The sequence below is a fragment of the Pan paniscus genome, chromosome 5 (genome assembly GCF_029289425.2).
Source record: "Pan paniscus chromosome 5, NHGRI_mPanPan1-v2.0_pri, whole genome shotgun sequence".
Taxonomy (NCBI): Eukaryota; Metazoa; Chordata; class Mammalia; order Primates; family Hominidae; genus Pan; species Pan paniscus.
The window spans coordinates 109,577,494-109,583,588 of NC_073254.2; positions in this window are offsets into that span (position 1 = coordinate 109,577,494).

A 6,095-nucleotide genomic window follows, 5' to 3' on the forward strand; every position below is an offset into this window, starting at 1 on the left:
CTGCAACCTCCTCCTCCCGGGTTTAAGCAATTCTCCTGCCTCAGCCTCCCGAATAGCTGGGATTACAGGCACCTGCCACCACACCCAGCTAATTTTTTGTATTTTTAGTAGAGATGGGGTTTTGCCATGTTGGCCAGGCTGGTCTCAAACTCCTGATCTCAGGTGATCCGGGAGAAAGATAAAACTTAAATCCTACTGTCTGTTTTCAAGTGACAAAGAACAAACTTTTATTATGTTTCAGAATTTGGAAAACTTAGGTCTGCAAATAAGAAGTTTGTCATAACATCTAAGCATAAACACTCACCTTTATTGTTTAATAGAGCATCTGAGAATATTGATGAAAAATTATTCCACTTCTTACTTTGCAGCAGCCAAAGCTTCTACCCCAAACAGAATGTCCCCTGCTCTGGGTGAGTTTATAGCTTCTTCTTTTCTGTTTTGTATAAATTCCAACTTGTCAGGGATGCTTTCTCTCTGAACTTTCAAATTAATTGTTTCCCTCCTTATCAGGTAGGTTTGATCTGAGGTGATTATGAACAGATTAGATTCTCCCAAAAGTTTAAAAAACAAACAAAAAATTACTTTGCAACAAAAACCAGGTTTCCATTCATGGTTTTCTGAATCTACAAAAATTACTTTGGTACAGGCTGATCATTTAGGATATTTAAAATTGAATTTGAAGCTTTAAACTACTATTTCTTTATTCATCCATTCATTCACTCAGCATACCTGTCTCCTGCTTTGTGACTGTTATCCTCCTTGTCCTGGTAAGTTCCTACCTCCTGGTGAGTTCTGCTGCGTAAAGTAGGGGCTGACTGCTTCAGCTGGACCAAAAACAGACCTCTGTTTCCTTTTTTCTTTTTCTATTTATAATTTTCCGCTTTGTAGGAAGACTACAAGAAATGGTATATATGACTAGATGCTGCTTTTCCACAATAATAGAGGATCTTTGAAATCCTAGGAAACTGTCCTGTTTTCTAAATTGTGTCTTTTAAACACTTTACCTGCAAGTCTTGTCTTCCTAAGTGTAGTATTAGCAAATAACAGTGGATATGTTTTTTTCTCTCTCTCTCTCTGTGTCTGTGTATCTTCAGAGCTTTCGAATTTTAAAATAGTTTTATTAAGGTATAATTTATATATCATAAAACTTATCCATTATAACTATGCAGTTTGGTGATTTTTAAAGTAATTTCACACAGTGTGCAACCATCATCAGAATCCAGTTTGAGAACGTTTTCATTACTCCAAAAAGTTTCCTCATGCCATTTAGTGATCAGTCCCCACTACCACCCCTAGCTCCAGGCAACCATTGGTCCCCTTTCTGCCTCCATAAATTTGCCTTTTCTAGACATTACGTATAAATAGAATCAGATAGTATATGGTTTTTTGTTTCTGGCTACTTTCATTGCGCATAATGTTTTTGAGGTTCATCCATGAAGTATATGTTAATATCAGTTCCAGAGGGATTTAAAACAAATAAAAACAAAACTTTGAATTGTGGCAAATTTCACAATTAGACTAGTGTAAGTCACCCACAAGTACCTCACTCCCAGATTCAGTAATTATGAAGCCATGGTCAGTCTTACTCCCTCTTCCACCCACTTTTCCTACTTCTTTGGGTTATTTTGAAGCCAGTGTTATTACTTTATTTATAAATATTTTAATATATGCATTTGTACTTATCTCATTCTTTTCTATAGCTAAGGAGCGAAATACTTTTGAGAACATGTGGCTACCTAGGTAAGGGGGAAGGTAAGAGAACTAAACATTAAATTAAAATATAAAATTCTTGCTATGTTTAAGGCACTACATATGACAATCTGGGATATAATGATGTATAAATCTTATATATCTGCTAGGTCTGTAATATATAATTATAGTACTTAATTCAAACATCAGTCTGTGCAGATAATAGATTTCCCTTTATATATATATATATTTTTACCTTGTTTACATTTTGCTTTTATTCTAAACGCCAAGTTTTGTTTTGTTTTAAGGGTAGAGAGAGATGTGTTACAGAGAATGATGTGAAGTGTTCTCTTGAAACCTGCTATGCAGAAAAGTAAACACAGATAATTTCAAATTTGCTAATCTGAAATTGTGACCAAGGTGAGAATACAATCCGGTCATTGTTTCTGTTGATTTCGGAGGCCAGTTTGCTATAGATTAGATGGATTCTTTGAATTAGAATAAGCAAGGAGAAATAAGCTCCTGAATAGCTTTGTGGACCATTCATTAATGTTTTCATAATTATTGAGTATGAGATATGTGCCAGCTTCTTTGCAGAATGTGAGCACAATTGGATGAAGATTCCTGAGGCAGATGCTTGAGGTTGGCTTTCTCAGGGCCCATTCCCAACCACTCTCTCACTTGCCTTCCTCTACTGTTGAGACTGGAAATCTGAATGTTCAATTTTCCTAACCACCTTCCAGCCAGGAGTGGTTATGTGATATAGTTTGGCCAAGCACAAGTCTGTAGGGAAAGGTCTCCCTTCCTGAATAAAAAGACATATCTAAGGTAGAAAAAGACTTTGCCTTCTTCCTGTCTGGACCTGGATGTAACACCCGGATGTAGAGCAGCCTTTTTGAAAACATGAGGTGACATAAGGATAAAAGCCATCACATTAAGGCTGGCAAAATTTAGAAATAAAAGGAGCCTAAGTTTCTGAGGGTAATGGTAAACTGTCACCAACTGTAGACTGCCTTCTCCAGGACTTATTCATATGGGCGAAAAAGAAGCCTCTATTTTGTGAGGCCTGGTGAGCCTGCTTTTTTGTTATTTGCAGCTGATTACATGCTTCATTGATACTTATGTGTTTGTCACCTTTTTGCCACCTCAGAGCACTGTCACGCCTGATGCCATTCTGGTCTAGTCATCTAGTCATGGACTTGAGGAATTTTAGGGATAGGAAGTCCTAGACATTATCTAGTTTAACGTTTCTCAACCAGTGGGTTGGGGTCGCAGTGCTGGGGGGAGGGTGCTACTGTTATTTAGCACCTGCAGGCCAGGGGTGCCAATAGCTTGTATTGTGTGAGACAGTGCCATACCACAAATGTTCCTGTTCACAATACCAGTTCATAATGCATGGTAAGAAATGTTAGTCTGCTTCCGTGATTTAGTCCTACACAGAGCAAGCCACCCAGGGCTCTTGAGACACTGCTGTACTGGCTTGGATAACCTAAACACCCTCACGGTCCCCTTTCCCTGCTGCTCCTCAGTTTAGCCTGTCTTCCCTTTCAACTCTGTTATGATGCCCACTTTGATTCCTCAAGACTTCAGCATCAAAACAGCATTCCAAACAGAAGACAAATGCACTGCAAACCAAACAGTAATGGAGACAAAAAGCATGAAATGCCCACTGAAATCCCTAAAGCCTCTATAAAATTGTACTCTGAAAAGTCTCCGAGGCATCTGGGCTTATAATTTGTTCACTGTCTCTCCAGATTCCATCACACCCCAGTTTTATGAGGCCTGGGCTTGGGGTGATGTGAATGGTCACCTTTCCCACCTCTGGTGGCTCTTTTATCTTGCTCCAGTTGATGACCTTGATGCTTCTAGAGGAAGGAAGCAAGGCTTCTGTCACTGAGACAGCTTCTGGTCACTCCAGCAACACAGGGGCTAAGTTCTAGAGCTCCCAGCCCTGCCTCCCAGGAGAGAGCCACAGATCACTCACTCTCCTTTTCTTCTTCCCCTTTACTTGGAGGTGGAATTCCAAGCAGAGAAGCCAGAGGCTGCCTGCGCTGTGATATTGAAGATAGAAATACTACCCTGAAGTTCCTGGCATGAAAAATATCACAGTACAGGCAGCCTCTGGAAATGGAATGAACATACCATGGTTAGAAAAACGCATCAGCCTGCAAAATTTTCACCAGGCAGTCCTACTATTAATAATGTCATATGATATATTTTTTAAGTAATAAAGCAATACATTAAAAAACGAATAGTAACTGGAATTGAAAAAGTCCTGGCTGTATCACCAGATGTGTCTTCTTCAGTAAGCCATTGAATTTCTGAGAGTTCTCAGAAATCGTGTAATGGGGGAAGAGCCTAACGCCCTCCTCCCAGGTCCCTAATCTCCCAGGAGATTAAACGGGCTGTGGGATGGGAAAGCACTTTGGAAACTGTAAATAGCTACAACAAAGTTAATTGCTATTCTCATTAGAGCTATGATGCTTTTAGTGGCTTTAGGCATTAATAATAGATGAGCTAGCATCCAGGACTGTGGGCCGTAGTTTTAAGTTTCTGTTGATTCTTGTTGTATTTTGATTTATTAGGTCCAACTTAATCTATTTCAGGCCAAGGCAATGGGTTGTGAGCTGAGTAAATAATAAAGATAATGTGATGCACTTAACAAAGTCAGAAGAGGACTGTCCCCAATTAGTCTTTTTTTTTTTTTTTTTTTTTCTAGCACAGAAAAAAGCACAGCTCTTACTGTATCTGAAAGACACTTTGGTAGGAATGCTCATCAAGATGGGGCTTGCACCTGAGGCCATTTCTTAGGAGTAGCTTTTGACTGCATCATAATTTCAGAACATGTGATACTTGGGATGCTTTTCGTCATTGAGGTTTACTTGTCTTTATATGGAACATAATTTGTACCTGCAAAATCAAGACTTAACGATTAATTGTTTTCCCTTATGGAAGCCTAAGGCTTGTTTCTACGTATTTCCAGGGTTTTGTTCTTTAAGGAACACATGCTTATGAAAAAACACAAATACTTTCAGCAAAAAGTCTTCTGTGTCTCCCTTCCTCAAGTTGAGCTTGGAGTCAGTGGAGCTCTGATCTGCATTTGCATTTGAGAGGGATGCCTTCTTGGCAAATACAGCATGCCAGATATGTCAGTATTGGGTTGCTTGGAACTCCTTAAGCTTACTTAAACATTCTTTAGAAACACATTCCTTTGAAGAGCTCAGCAGAGCTCCCAGCCACGAGAATGCCAGGCTTATTCACAGCATGGCTTTTACTCTCTGTAACTAATCCACAGCACATCTCTCTGGAAGGAAGCAAAATTTAGCAAGTTGCCTGTTGATTGTGTATCATACAGTATTTTTGCATTAAAGAAAACTACTTATTTCAGACACCTGGGGAGGGGCTTTATGGATAACATCCATGTGGAGATGCTTGAAAATACTGTTTGTTACACCAAAGTGAATGGGTGTTTTGTGCTTGTGTGATGCAGTAACTATGATTCTTATTTCATTTATTTCTCATTTAGAAGGTGTCGTGGTGCTAAGTCTCTGATACAAGGAGTTATCTTAAAAAAAAAAAAGGCAGTGACTTGAACTGAGTGGTAGGAATAATAGTATGTCCCATCTCATCACCTCCCCACAGGATTTACGTGTTCTTTTAATGGGTCTGGTTTGTGGATAGTTTCACCTTCATTGGTTTCCAGCTGAAAGTGCTGGTGGGCAGCTGCTGCAGATGATTAACACTTTCACCTAGCCTCCCATATTCTTATTGTTAACATTAAATCACACTTGCCTTAAATCTCTTTTTATTCAATTTCTTCATTGGTTGTTAGATGTTTGTAACTTTTTTCCCCCAAGGTCCACCATGTTTCTTCACAGCAACCATGGTAATTATTAGGATAGTAGGCATATCTGGGGTTTACACTGCCTGTTTACTTGAAAAATATTTTTTCAGTTTCAGGTATATAGTTATTTCAAATAATGTAACATTGCCATACTTAACGTAACTATAATAAAAATAACTTAACCATAATTATCTCATGCAGAATAATCATTTGAACATTCTAAAGGTGATATAAACAGAAATAGACTGGGCATGGTGTCTCACGCCTGTAATCCTAGCACTTTGGGAGGCTGAAGCAGGTGGATCGCTTGAGCCCAGGAGTTCGAGACCAGCCTGGGCAAGGTGGTGAAACCATGGCGAACCTTTATTTAAAAAACATGGCAAAGCATTATTATTTAAAAAAAAAAAGATAAAGGGAAATAGGTCCAAATCCCTATCTACTAAAAGCTTACAGCCTAGTCTTATTTATTTTTAGAAGAGTCTGGGCCAATGAATACTTTTTAAAAAGTTGGCTTTTAAAGCATATGCAGATTTGATCCTTGCTTTCCTTACCTGACGGGACC